Source organism: Narcine bancroftii, chromosome 4 (assembly GCF_036971445.1).
Source record: "Narcine bancroftii isolate sNarBan1 chromosome 4, sNarBan1.hap1, whole genome shotgun sequence".
Lineage (NCBI taxonomy): Eukaryota > Metazoa > Chordata > Chondrichthyes > Torpediniformes > Narcinidae > Narcine > Narcine bancroftii.
Window position 1 is genome coordinate 76,032,338 of NC_091472.1, and position 14,929 is coordinate 76,047,266.

General features: G+C 44.5%; 1 long non-coding RNA gene across 1 annotated transcript; it reads left to right on the plus strand.

The window, feature by feature from the left end:
• Nucleotides 1–285: 285 nt before the first annotated feature.
• On the plus strand, nt 286–12,257 carry LOC138759873 (uncharacterized). The gene is made up of 3 exons (XR_011355179.1): nt 286–404; nt 6,684–6,799; nt 12,134–12,257. It is a non-coding gene; the product is annotated as an uncharacterized lncRNA (long non-coding RNA).
• The last annotated feature ends 2,672 nt before the right edge of the window (nt 12,258–14,929 follow it).

Sequence of the window (14,929 nt, forward strand, 5' to 3'; positions counted from 1 at the left end):
AGTCTCCGGTCCCCCCACTAGCTGTCAGTCTCCCTCCCACCATCAATCGCACTCCCCCTCAACCCTCATCAGTTGACCCCTCCACTCACTCCCCCCCACCCATGGCAGCGACCTTTCACCCACCCACCCCCCTCTCCCCACATCCACCCCGGGCCCTGGCAACGACCCCCTCTCCCCCCACCCCCAATCACCCCAGCCGGGGTTTCCCTGCGACACCAGGTCGGACATTTTGCTGTTCAAGTCGCCGGTTGGCGTATCCTGGGTACATTTAACTGGGTCCCCTCTGACTACGTCCGTGGATGACACTGACCGGGTCGGACCCTTTCAAGCTGCCTTGTGAGTGGGGCACGAATGGCCGGTGAACCCCATTTTACAAGGCAATTTGAAAGCACCGAATGTGAATGGTGAGCACGTCCTCAATATCGCTGTGGGCTTGTTTTTGTTAATGCACCGAATAAGCAGACAACATTAGAGATAACCTTAGTCAATGCTTTACTGTTAAACTCCAACAACACTATGTACCATGGGGGCTTCGTGTCCTGGTGCCTGCTGTCAGCCAAGCTCTGCTTTTAACTGCCGCGCTTTGCGGGATCTCGCGTATGCGCAGTCGCACTGTGGTGAGTAAGGTGGCTGCAATGCAATTGCAGTGGGTGCAGAGCAGCCAATGGGAGCGACTGTCTACATCCCCTTTCTTGAGCAACCCCCCCACGTATCACAATCCATGTTGGTGCTGTACCTCACAATAGTTACAGTTCAGCAATGAACAGCCAGTCTAGTTTAGTCCTGATATTTTAGGTTGGGCTTACAAATACACCCAGAGCATGTGACGTAGTGGCCACTGGTGGAAGTGGATGCTTGGGGTGCTTCTGCCTGAGAGGATGTGCCATCCGTGGTCTCAGGGATGCGGCCATTTGTTTCACTGGTTGTTCCTGAGGGAGCGCCGCCTACCCTGGGTTCACATTCCAGATCCTGGCATATAGTGTCATCACGATTGGTTTGGGATGGGGGTGGCTCCCTTACAAGTAGGATGTGTCAACAGTTTCTCCGATACACCCTTCCTTGTGATTTTACCAGGTGTGACCTGGGCTCTTGGCCACTCCTTTCGACTTTGCCCAAGTAGTCGTAACCTTGTGGAGCCTGCTTCTTTATGACTTGCCCTTCTGCTAACGGCTCGAGTGGGCAGCTGTTTGTATCGTAGCACCTTTTTTGTGTTGGTCACCTGTTTAATAGCTGGGACTTAATTTCGTGGGTCTTTTAGCTGGGGTTCCAGGAGCCTCCTTGCCACCGGCAGGGTTGTCCGCGTCTGCCTGGACATGAGTCTTCGTGCCAGAAAGCCCAATGTGGGGTGTTCCTTAGGTTCAGCAGGTTGAGGAACACATCCGTCTTCTCCCTGTGAGATTTCTCCAGGAGCTGCTTCATGCTCTTTCAGCCATCCTGTTTGTGGGTACTCTAGGCTGCTAGTGATGTGATTGAAATCCCATGGTACTACAAAGTATCTGAATTTCTCACTGGTAAACTGTGTGCCATTGTCTGATAGCAGAGTGTGGGGTCCCCCATGCACCGAAAAGTTCTGCTTCAACTTAGTAATGACTGCCGTGGAGGTGACATCAGGTAGAGGTCTATCTCAAATCATCCAGAGTATGAATCAATAAGTACCAAGTACTGCTGACTGTGTTGCCACGGTTAACCAGGGGAGGTCTGGCACTGGGTGGAGCTGCAGCAGCTCTTTCTCCTGGTGTGGTCTGGTGCTGTTGCACACCGAGCAAGCTTGTACCTCCTGGCCTATGTCTTCGGTCATCCCTGGCCAGAAAACTATATCTCTAGCCCTGCGTTTGGTTGCTTCTGCACCCAAGTGCCCTCTATGCAGGAAGCTGACACAGATGTTTTGGAGTAAACTTGGGACTACTGCTCTTGGGCCCTTCATTATGATTCCTCCATCAATGAGTAATTCGTCCCGGAATGGGAAGTAGGGTAGTAGGCTGTGCTGCTTGTCTGGCCAGCCGCTCTTGATAAAAGTGCCCAGGGTCCTCAAATTTGCGTCTTTAGCCATATGCTGTCTCAGTTCCTCCAACCAGGAGGAGGAGAAGTGCATTACTGTCATTATTTCAAACGTGTCCTCTTCCTCAACTTGCTGGATCGTGCATTTTTTGGGAGCACGGAATAGCACATTGGCTGAGTAGATTTCTTTTCCGCACTTGTAAACTAAAGTCAGGTTGTATTTCTGAAGCCTGACCATCATTCTCTGTAATCGTGCAAGGGCTACTTGAATTGACTTCTTCAGAATTGTGACCAGAGGTAAATGGTCAGTCTCTATGATCACTGGTCTTTCTTTGGCTTGGCTTCGCGGACGAAGATTTATGGAGGGGTAATGTCCACGTCAGCTGCAGGCTCGTTTGTGGCTGACAAGTCCGATGCGGGACAGGCAGACACGGTTGCAGCAGTTGCAAGGGAAAATTGGTTGGTTGGGGTTGGGTGTTGGGTTTTTCCTCCTTTGTCTTTTGACAGTGAGGTGGGCTCTGCAGTCTTCTTCAAAGGAGGTTGCTGCCCGCCGAACTGTGAGGCACCAAGATGCACGGTTTGAGGCGATATGGTCACTGGTCTACCATAGATGTAGTTGTTGAATTTTGAGCAGGCGAAAACTACTACCAATAACCCCTTCTCTATTTGGGCATACCTAGTCTCCATGCCGGTGAGTGATCTGGATGCATAGGCTTCTGGTTTTCCTTCTTGCAGGCATGCTGCACCCAGGCCGCACTGTGACGCATCACAGGTTAGCATGATTAGTCTTCATACATTGTAGAATGACAGAACGGGTGGACAAGACATATGCCTTTTTAATGCATCGAATGCGTACTGTTGTTGCTCGTGCCAGGACACGTTATATCTTTGTGCATCAGCTGCCTCAGTGGGGCAGTAAGATCACTGGAGTTTGGGATGAACTTGCTCAGGTAATTTTGTAACGCTTTCACATTTATTGGTACTAGCATTTCACTGATTGGCCTAGTCTTTGAAGGGACTGCTTTCAGACTTTCTATGAAAACATGACCTACATAACCGACCTGGTTCAGCTGAAATCTGCACTTCCGGGGGTTGAGCTTAATGTTCACTTTGCATCGTGTTCTTCCAAGTCTTTGCCACCTATAAGTATGACATCAACAATGGTGGCACAGGGGTACCCTGCAAAGATTTGCTCCATTGATCTTTGAAATACCTCGCTGGCTGAATTGATTCTGAATGGCTTTCTCAGGAATCTGTATTGTCCAAAACTTGTGTTGAATGTGGTCAGCAGTGATGACTTGTAGCCAAGTTTGATTTTCCAGAAGGAATTCTTTACATCCAAGACCGAAAAAATGGGCACACCTGCCATCTGCGCTGCAACTTCTTCCACGATGCACATTGGATGGTATGGTCATTTTAAAGTTGTATTGAGGTCTCTCAGGTTAATACAGATCTCCTGTCCGTCTGAATGGATGTAATTAGAAGGTTCAAAAAGTAAATTAGCAGAGAGTTTTAGTCTTGTAATTATATTGATACATGTAAATTGGGCTTATGAAAAAAGTTTTATTGTTACAACTACAGGGATATTTTTGTAAAAAATAATAAATTTCTGCTGAAACACTGCACAAAAATTTTATGGAGTCATTTTGGTGTCACCCCCTCTGATGGTGTCACCTGGTGCAGTTCACACCCCCCTTAGTGACGCCAGTGAAAAGGACTAATAATGCGAGATAACTTGCAAACTGCTAACGTGAACCAATGAGGATTAAAATCCACAGTAAACTGACATCTGCACAGACCACACCACTCAGCTTTCTTATGCATTAATTCTTGGGGCAAAGGCTGACGAGGCCCATAATTATTGACCAGCATTGGCTGCTCTTGTTAATCGTTGGGGTTCTGCCTTCATGAATTCTTGAATATCTGACAGCCAGAGTATCGGGAGGAGCATCAGAAAGGGCGTTGGAGAATGCATCAGCTGGAGTAACATAATGTCAAAGAATATATTAACAGTAACATCAGTATCAGTATTACAGAAAACAACACAAAAGACAGAGTATAAAAATGTGAGAATATTGACAATTGAATCGGAATCACAATGTATGTAAAAACATATGATGAGAGCCAGAGAAAATCAGGAAAAGTACCTGAGAGAATTCAAGAGTTGCAGAAAAGATATCAGAGAGCAAACTGGCCAGAAAATAGGTCAAAGGTAGCATTAGTGTTACAGAAAATTCATAGATGGGTGAACCGAGGACAAGGGGTCATAGTCTGAAAATTAGAGGTTATCCATATAAAACAGAGATTAGGAAGAACTTCTTTAGCCAGAGGGTCGTGGATCTGTGGAACTCGCTGCCACATTCAGCAGTGGAAGCCAGATCACTGGGAGTGTTTAAACAAGAAATAAACAAGTATCTCATTAGTGAGAGCATCAAGAGATATGGGGAAAAGGCCAGAAATTGGAACTAGTGTAGAGTAGCTTAGTGTAGATTTACAGAACAGACTCGATGGGCCTAGTGGCCTCCTTCTGTTCCTTTGTCTTGTGATCTTTTGAAAATAGTTTTAGAGAGAGTGTCAGAACAAATAACTGACAATGCATGAAGGGAGACATGGCAGAATATGGGAGATTATCAGAGATTGATATGAACTAGAGGAGAAAAATGCAGCCACAGGGAAGGAACAAGGAGAGAATATAACAGAGTAGTTCAAGCTTAAGTTTATTTATAATTTGATTGTACAAGTATAACCCGATGAAACAGCGTTTTCCATCCCTTGGTGCAAAACCCTGCAAACATACATATAGAATGGATTGAACATTGGCTGAAAGGGAGAGGCCAGAGAGTGGTAGTGGATAATTGTCTGTCAGGTTGGAGGCCGGTGATCAGTGGTGTGCCTCAAGGATCTGTATTGGGCCCATTGTTGTTCGTTATATACATTAATGATCTAGATGATGGGGTGGTGAATTGGATTAGTAAATATGCAGACGATACTAAGATAGGTGGAATAGTGGATAATGAAGAAGGTTTTCAAGGATTGCAGAGGGATTTGGGCTGCTTAGAAAAGTGGGCTGAAAAATGGCAGATGGAATTTAATGCTGATAAGTGTGAGGTGCTTCATTTTGGTAAGAAGAATCAGAATAGGACATACGTGGTAAATGGGAGAGCATTGAGGAATACAGAAGAGCAGAAAGATTTAGGAGTAACGGTACATCGTTCCCTGAAGGTAGAAACTCACGTAAATAGGGTGGTGAAGAAGGCTTTTAGTATGCTGGCCTTTATCAATCATTGCATGGAATATAGGAGTTGGGAGGTGATGTTGAGATTGTATAAGACGTTGGTGCGGCCTAATTTGGAGTTCTGTGTGCAGTTCTGGTCGCCTAATTATAGGAAGGATATAAACAGAGTGGAGAGAGTGCAGAGAAGGTTTACCAGAATGTTACCTGGGTTTAAGCATCTAGAGTATAGGGAGAGATTGGACAGATTAGGTCTTTATTCTTTGGAGCGTAGAAGGTTGAGAGGGGATTTGATAGAAGTATTTAAGATTATGAAAGGGATAGACAGAGTGGATGTGGATAGACTATTTCCGTTAAGAGGAGGAAAGATTAAAACAAGAGGACATGAGTTAAAAATTAAGGGGCAGAGGTTTAGAGGTAACATGAGGGGGAACTTCTTTACTCAGAGAGTGGTAGCTGTGTGGAATGATCTTCCGGGAGAAATAGTGGCGGCGGAGTCAATTGTATTATTTAAGAAAAGGTTGGACAGGTATATGGATGAGAAGAAGATGGAGGGTTATGGGCATTGTGCAGGGAGGTGGGACTAGAAAGGGGTGTTTGGTTCGGTGCGGACTAGAAGGGCCTAATGGCCTGTTTCCGTGCTGTAATTGTTATGTTATGTTAAGATGTAGAACACATAGAGGCAAACGATATATATCCACAGTCAGCAGAATCACAGACGGCAATGAAGAGTAAGATAGATCAGCTACTGTAATTATGTCACAACAACAACCTTGCACTCACCATTCGCAAAAATAAAGAACTGATTGTGGTCTTCAGGAGGGAGAAATCAGGAGAACATAAACCAGTTCTCATTGAGGAGTAAGCAGTAGAAAGGGTTAAGGACTTCAAATTCCTGGGTGTCAACATCTCTGAAGATCTATCCTGGGAGCTCCATATCAACGCAATTACAAAGAAGTCTTGCCAGCAGCTATACCTCATGAAGAGTTTCAAGAGATTTAGCATGCAAATTTCTACAGGTGTACCTTGGAGAACATTGACTGGTTGTGTCACTGTTTAGTATGGAGATGCCAATCCACTGAGTTGTGAACTCAGCCAGTGCCATCACTCTGTTAAGGACATCAACAAGAGATGGTGTCTCAAGAAAGCAGCCACTATCATCAATGACCATCACCACCCAGTCCATGTCCTGTTCACACTATTATCATCAGGAAGGAGGTACAGGAGCCTGAAGAGGAACACCCAAAGGTACTGAAGCAGTTTCTTCCCCTCTACCATCAGATTTCTGAATGGACAATGAACCACAGACACCAATTCACTTTCTCTTCTTTTTCACGAATTCAGTTATTTTTTTTTAATGAATTTATAGCAATTTTTGCACCTGTAATGCTGCCACAAAACAACAAATTTGGTGACATGTTCATGACAATCAATTCTGATTCTGATTTTTCAGATTGCATTGGAGAGTTCAGCCCTGGCTAATCTTAGTGCCATCTCGTCTCCAGTCCTGAAGCCAGAATGAAGAGCTTTGAGAAGTGCGTGGACCTCTGCATCCAACCATGCTTTCTGGTTCGTCCTGGTTGTGTTGCATTTAATCTCCACGATATCCTTGATGCATTTGCTAATGTAGCCAATCACTGAGCTCATGTAGCCTCGATGTTTACATGGCTGTTGTAGGTGGCCGCCTCACTGAAACCACTCCAGTCCATTGTCTCAAAGCAGTCCTGAGGCTCTGCTGTAGCCACCACCCCCCCCCCCCCCCCACCACCACCACCACCACCCCCACCTTCGGCCATGTCCTGATCTCCCTGCAGCTTGGTTTTGTTCATTTTTCCAGCAGTCAGTATGCTGGGGTTAGCAGGACAGATAACTGATAGAGTAACCAAGGTGGGGGAGAAGGGCAGCCTTGTACACACTAAGAAAGTTGGTGTGCACTCAATCTAGGGTATTCTCTCCTCTGGTTGCAAAGTGGACAAGCTATTGAAATCATGGTAGTACAGTTTTCAGGTTGGCGTGGCTGAAGTGATCAGCTACAATCATTGCACATCTGGGCTTCACAGATGGAACTGTAAAGCTCCTTCATTGCTTCACCTTCATTTGCCAAGGCGGACATAAACTGCAGCAATCAGTGTGTCTGTGAATTCTTGGGCAGGTAAAAGGCCCTGCATTTCACCATCAGGTTCTCTAACTCTGCTAAGCAGGATGTCTTTACAATGGAGACATTTGTGCACCAGTTCACATTGATGTAAATGCACAGCCCTGCTCCTCGAGCCTTGCCAGAAGCAACATCTCTATCTGCCCTGAAGGAGATAATGCCTTCCAGCTAGATCTTTTAGCATGGAATGGAGTCCTGAAGCCACTTGAGCACAGTAGTCCTGTTCAGATAATGGTTCAGATAATCCATTTTCTCAGGTAATCCATTTTCTTTTCTAGAAATCATATATTTGCGAGTAAGATCATTGGGTGTGTGGGTCTGAATGGGTTAATTCTTAGTCAAACCTTGAAGCTGGCCCACTTGCCTCCTCTCTGACAGCCTCCCACATGTCTCCAGTGATTTACACCATGGTTTGTTGCATTCTGGTTCCCTTCCTTCAGTAAGTATCACTTATTAATCTTCTGACATTCATTCTTAAAGTTCGTCTCATAGAAACATAGAAGATAGGAGCAGGAGTAGGTCATTCGACACTTCGAGCCTGCTCCGCCATTCATGGCTGATCTTAAAGTTCAGTAACCCATCCCCGGCTTTTCTCCGTAACCCCTAATTCCTTTATACTGAAGAAATATATCTAATTCCCTCTTAAATATATTCAATGAACCTGCTTCTACTGCTCTCTGTGGCAATGAATTCCACAGATTCACCACCCTCTGGGTAAAGAAATTCCTCTTCATCTCGGTCCTAAATGGTTTGCCTATTATCCTCAAACCATGGCCCCGGGTTCTGGACTCCCTCACCATTGGAAACATCCCTTCCGCATCCATTCTGTCCAGTCCTGCCAGAATTTTATATGTCTCTATGAGATCCCCTCTCAATCTTCTAAACTCCAGCGAGTACAATCCCAGATTGTGCAATCTTTCCTCATAAGTCATTCCTGCCATTCCAGGAATCAGCCTGGTGAATCGCCTCTGCACTCCCTCCATTGTAAGAACATCCTTCCTCAGATAAGGCGACCAAAACTGCACACAATACTCCAGGTGTGGTCTCACCAAGGCTCTGTACAGCTGCAGTAAGGTATCCTTATTCCTATATTCAAACCCTCTTGATATGAAGGCCAACATACCATTTGCCTGCCGTACCTGCATGCTCGCCTTCAGTGACTGGTGCACAAGAACCCCTAGGTCTCTCTGCACTTCCCCATCTCCCAATCTATTGCCAATCAAATAGTAATCTGCCCTCCAGTTTGTATTACCAAAGTGGATAACCTCACATTTATCCACATTGTAGTGCATTTGCCATGTCCCCCAGTCCCCCAATTTATCCAAATCACACTGGAGCTTCCTCACCCCCTCTTCAGTGCACACAACCTCTCCTAGCTTAGTGTCATCTGCAAATTTGGAGATATTACATCCAGTTCCCTCATCTAGATCATTAATGTAAATTGTGAACAGCTGGGGTCCCAGTACAGATCCCTGTGGCACCCCACTGGTCACCGCCTGCCATTCAGAAAACGAGCCGATTATCCCAACTCTCTGTCTTCTATCTGCCAGCCAGTTCTCAATCCACAATCATACCTTGCCCCCAATCCCATGAGCCTTGATTCTGCATGCCAGTCATTTATTTGGGACCCTATCGAAGGCCTTTTGGAAGTCCAGGTACACCACATCCACTGGCTCTCCCCCATCTATTTTATCTGTCACCATCTCAAAGAATTCCAATAGATTTGTCAAGCACTATTTACCTTTTGTAAATCCATGTTGACTCTGTCCTATCCCTTCTCTGCTAGTCATATGCTCTGCTATTACATCCTTAATAATGGATTCTATCATTTTGCCCACTACTGATGTAAGGCTCACCGGTTATAATTCCCTGCTTTTTCTCTATCCCCCTTTTTAAATAGTGGGGTAACATTAGCTACCCTCCAATCCATGGGTACTGATCCTGAGTCTATCGAGTTCTGGAAAATAATTCTTAAAGCATCTGCTATCTGAATGTCCACTTCCTTAAGTACCATAGGATGTAGATTATCAGGCCCTTGGGATTTATTGGCCTTCAATTTCCCCAAGACCATGTCCTTGGAGATACTGATTTCTTTCAGCTCCTCCCTTGCATTAGTCTCTATGTTTCCCAACATCCTTGGGAGGTTATTTGTATCCTCTCTTGTAAAAACAGAACTAAAGTAAGAATTTAATTGGTCTGCCATTTCCTTATTCCCCATTATATATTCCCCTGATTCTGTCTGCAAGGGACCCTCTCTAGATTTCACCAATCTTTTCCTCTTGACATATCTATAAAAGCTTTTGCAGTTGGTTTTTATGTTGCCGCAAGCTTACTTTCGTAATTTATTTTTGCTCTCTTGATTAATCCCTTTGTCCTCCTTTGCTGCATCTTGAACTGTTCCCAGTCTTCGGATTTGGTACTTTTTTTGGCCAATTGATATGCTCTCTCTTTGGACCTAATGCTGTCTCTAATTTCCCTTGTTATCCACGGTTGATTCACCTTTTTTGGTTTATTTTTATGCTAAACCGGTATAAACGATTTCTGCAATTCTTCCATTAGATCTGTGAATGTTTTCCATTGTCTATCCACCGTCAACCCCCTCATAAACACCACCAAATCAATCTTACTCAACTCCCATCTCATACCATCATAATTTCCTTTATTTAAATTCAGGACCTTAGTCTCGGTTTTAATTTCTTCACTCTCCATGTCAAGTGAGAATTCAATCATATTGTGATCGCTCCTACCCAAAGGGCCTCGTACAACAAGATTGCTGATTAGCCCCATTTCATTGCATAATACCCAGTCTAAAATGGCCTGCTCCCACGTTGGTTCCTCGACATATTGGTCTAGATAACCGTCCCGTAAACATTCAAGGAATTCCTCCTCCTCAGTATTTTTACTAATTTGGCTAGTCCAATCTATATGTAAATTAAAGTCTCCCATGATGACAGCTGTTCCCTTATTGCACGCTTCTCTAATTTCTCTTTTTATGCCTTCCCTCACCTCTACATTACTATTTGGAGGCCTATATACCACCCCCACTAATGTTTTCCGCCCCTTGCTATTCCTCAGTTCTACCCATATAGATTCCACATCTTCCGAGTTAATATCCTTCCTGTCAATCGTGTCGGTCCCTTCTCTCACCATCAATGCTACCCCACCCCCTTTTCTTTCTTGCCGATCCCTCCTAAATATTGTATATCCTGGGATGTTAAGTTCCCAGGCTTGCCCACCTTGCAGCCATGTTTCTGTAATCCCAATCAAATCATATTTGTTTGTCTCAATTTCCACAGCCAATTCATCTACCTTGTTCCGAATGCTTCTTGCATTAAGATATAAAGCCTTCAGATTTGCTTTTTTCACCCTCCTTGCTCTTTCTGATTTTTTACTTTCACTGCCTAACCTAACTTTTCCTGTTTTACCTTTCCTGTCCTTTGCCCTATCATGCAGGTCTCATTCAAAGTGTGGATATGACGACTATTGTGAGCTGTTGGTCAACTATCAGGAACCTTCAAACAGGAGTGCAAATGGATAATTACAATGGAATATGGATAATTATAAGAGAGCTCTATTCTTAAGCTGGTTTCTGAATTTCCACAAAACTTTTCATCAGATTTTCTCCATAGTGAATAATAGTCATTAAAAAATGGAGTGGAATGGGGCACAGACTAACTCAGGGCCAGAATTCTTTCACCAACTTCCTGGAAAATAAAATATTTGTGCAGAATTTTAGCAATTGAAAATTATCTTGTTTTGACAAGACACTAAAATTAGATGTGGTTTTGTATTTTGAAAACAGTATAAAACTCACAATGCACTGGGAATTAATACTGAAATGTGAAGATGTTTCATGTGTTGAAATTGTGATTAGTAAAAGTAAGAGGGGCATTTGGCTGTGGTGGGTGACAGAGAATAAATGGCTGTAGATGAGAAAGGGACCTTGTGCAATCCCTGCTGAAGGGCATTGACAACAGAATTATTGCCCTTGTGAGGGCCCATCTTACCCCCTCCCACCCTGTCCTCTTTATACTGCCTCTGAAATAACTTACCTCCATCCTGTTGAAGAGTTTTGGTTCAAAACCTTGACCATTCCTCTTCTGCCACTGTTGCTGCTCAGTCCACTGAGTTTGACTTCATATTCCCACATCTGCAGTCTCCTCTGTGCCTGCAGTGCAGGTTCTTTGGTCAGTCACTCTCTCCCATGACAATTTGGTAGAGAAGGCTTGAGGGGCTGGAGAGAGAAAGGAAACAAAGGAAAAAAATGAGGACTTCACTAAGGCTACATCATGGTCCCCATCTAATCAGCTGTGCTGGATGGTGATTTTTAGTGGGAAGCCCCAGGACAACTTGCAGTGCATTCCACTACTTTCTACTGGTCACTTGTGTGAAGTACAGTAGTGTATCTGTGGTCATGGGGAATCCTGCTGGTCTCTACCTGGAGTGAGAGTAGGAATATTGCTCTGCAGTTTCAGTAACCAATGAAGATCAGGAAGAATCTGACCTCAGAGTAACACAAAAGCTGCAGATTCTGAGCTGTATCGAGCAAAGCTGATCTTTGTGTTGCTTCATTCCTGCATTATCCAAGCTGTCTGTTTCTATTGTCTCTGTGGCTGGGTGCTTGTGTGTGCTTCTGTTGCCATTTCCCTGCACCCACACACCTATTACAAATAAATGAGTGGGAGCATGTTTCTGTAGCAAGAGCAAAGATTCCTGCTGACATTTCATCTTTGTTTCAATATTACTAGGTGCATCCAGGAGAAAGTAAAGGAGAGGGTGAAACAAAGCAGACCACATCCCAGCACATCATTTCACAGGGTCTGAACCAAGCATCATAACTTTGGAAAAGAGGATACAAAATATTTAAACAACACCAAGGATGTAACAATATTCTCAAAAGAGAGTACTTCTCGCAGATGCTAGAAACCTTAAATAAAAGCAGAAAATGCTGGAAACACTCATCAAGTTAGGCAGCATTCTGCAGAGACAGAAAAAAGAGATACGGTTAACCTTTCATTGGAACAGAAATGAGAAAGAGGGGTGGAATAGAAACAAAGGGAAGGTGTCTGATACGGTGGAGAGCAGAAGATATTAGTGTTAGAGCTGGCTGAAATAAAGGGACAAGAACCAACAAATACCAAACATTGTCAGAGTGTGGAGGAACAGAGGGACCTTAGAGTCCAAATCCATACATCTCTCAAGGTTGCTGCGCAGATTGATTGTTAAGAAGGCCTATGGGATACTGGGCTTCATTAGTTGGGGGATTGAGTTCAAGAGTCTGGAAATCATGTTGCCACTCTACTGGTAAGACCACACTTAGAGTATTGTGTTCAGTTCTGGTCACCACATTATAGGAAGGATGTGGAAGCTATGGAGAGGGTGCAGAGAAGATTTACTAGGATGTTGACTGGATTGGAAAATAAGTCTTATGAAGCAAGGTTAACAGAGCTGGGACTTTTCATTTTGGAGTGAAGGATGAGAGGAGACTTAATAGAGGTCTGCAAGATTCTGAGAGACATAGATAAGGTTCTCAGTCAGCGCCTTCTTTCCTTGGGCAGGAATAGCAAACACCAGGAGACATCCCTGCAACATGGAGGGAGGAATGTTTTGGGGAGACGTCAGAAGTACATTTTTTACCCAGGGAGTGGTGAGTGCCTGGAATGCCTTACTAGGAATGATGGAAGCTGAAGCATTAGGGGGCGTTTAAGAGACTCTGATAGGCACATGAATGAAAGAGAAACAGAGTGATAAGAGGTTTAGGTTTTTTTGGTGGGAATATATAGGTCAGCACAAGATCAAGGGTCAAAGGGCCTGTACTGTGCTCTAATGTTCTATGTTCCATTGTGTCTGAAGGAGATGTAAACCAATAAAGATGATTAACATCAGAAATCACAGTCCATGCTCTGCAAAATGTGTTGAAATAGTGGATATCAGAAAAGATAGAAAGATAATAAATGCTTGATTCTGCTGAAAAGCCTGGAGATTATCCTGGCAAATAAAGAAAATGTAGTTTGTGGGAACAAGCAACACCAAGTGTTCTCATTTACAGAGAGTGGAAAGCAGTTACTAGTAACATGTGGTTTCAGGGGCCCAGGGAGATTATTTGCTGAGAATAATAAAACTATCTGCAAGAAGTTGAACAACCACTTGGTGTCAGGGAAATTACTGGCTAATGTCTAATTTTAAACATCAGCCTCACTGAGCGAGATCTATCCAACCACCTGGAGCAGGTGGCTTTGATACATAAAACTGAGGGAGTTCACTGTGAGAATGAGATCACACATCTTGGATCTGAGAAAGATTCCGATTATGTTAACAGTGGGAGATTTTCTGGCTGGGTACACAAATCACAAAAAAACTAATTAGGCTCATTTAGAAGTTAAAAACAATGAAATGTTGGCATTTATTGCAAGGCAGCTGAATATAAAGGGCTGCTAAAAAGCTTCAGATTTCTGGTCTGATCATGTCTACAGCATTCAGTTCTGAGCACCACAACAGATTTGCCTTGGAGATGTTGAACAGAGAAAGTAACATGCAGAAACAGGGGTTAATCTTTTGATTCCTCATGCCTGCTGCCTCACTTAATAAGTTAATGGACAATCTGTAACTTCAGAACCACAGTGACTATGACATCCCCACCCCAAATTCATGACATGCCATTCATACATCCACTGCAAAAGGCGTACAAGAAGTTTGTATGTTCCTATGACATCACCTCTCACCATTCTACATTCCTCAGAAAATTTCTCCATCCCAAGAATCAAACTGACACATCTTTGTTGTACTCCCTGCAAATACTGTATATTCTTGCTTGGATAGTGAGACTGGTCTCACCAGGGTCCTCAACAATTCCAAGAAGGTCTCCCCACCTCTCGCTGGCAGGATGTGCTCATTAGTGCCCGACACTCCATCCGCTCCCTCCTATGCACCGCGACCAATGCCACCCCCCATGAAAGGATGTTCTCTTTCCCGAGGAAATCCGAGTCGGGTATGACCATACCAGTATGGCTCACGGTTCCCGGTCCAGTCATTTTATGATGCCACGTCCGGTACTCTAAGAACGACCCCTTGGTTGACCGAGTGACTCTGTTCCATGCGAACCTTCATTGTGCCTACGTTGAGTACCCGGACAGATGGGAGGACACAGTCTCTGTAAGGGACCTAGCCCAAGCTGGATCAGGTGCAGCAGTGCCTTTAACCCCAACCTCTCCCTATTCTTTCTCCCCGAGGTCATGTGCTTGAACAGAGGGACCAGCACCACCCCACCAGCTCAGGACAGACTGTCGACAATGCCGTTGGGGAAATGAGCAAAGCAACAGCCGCACCCTACGGGCCTGCCGACAACACGACTCCGGCGACCCCAATCCCGGCACCACAGCAGTCATGCCGGATGGTCAGACCCCCCTGACTGGTACAGCCCCTAACCTCCATCCACCCTGGGGTCGGTTCTCAAAGAAGGGGTGAATGTGATAGTACAGAATCTATCACCAATGTGTATATGTACATATGTACAGATGGTAGTGTAGGATGACTGTGATTGGCTA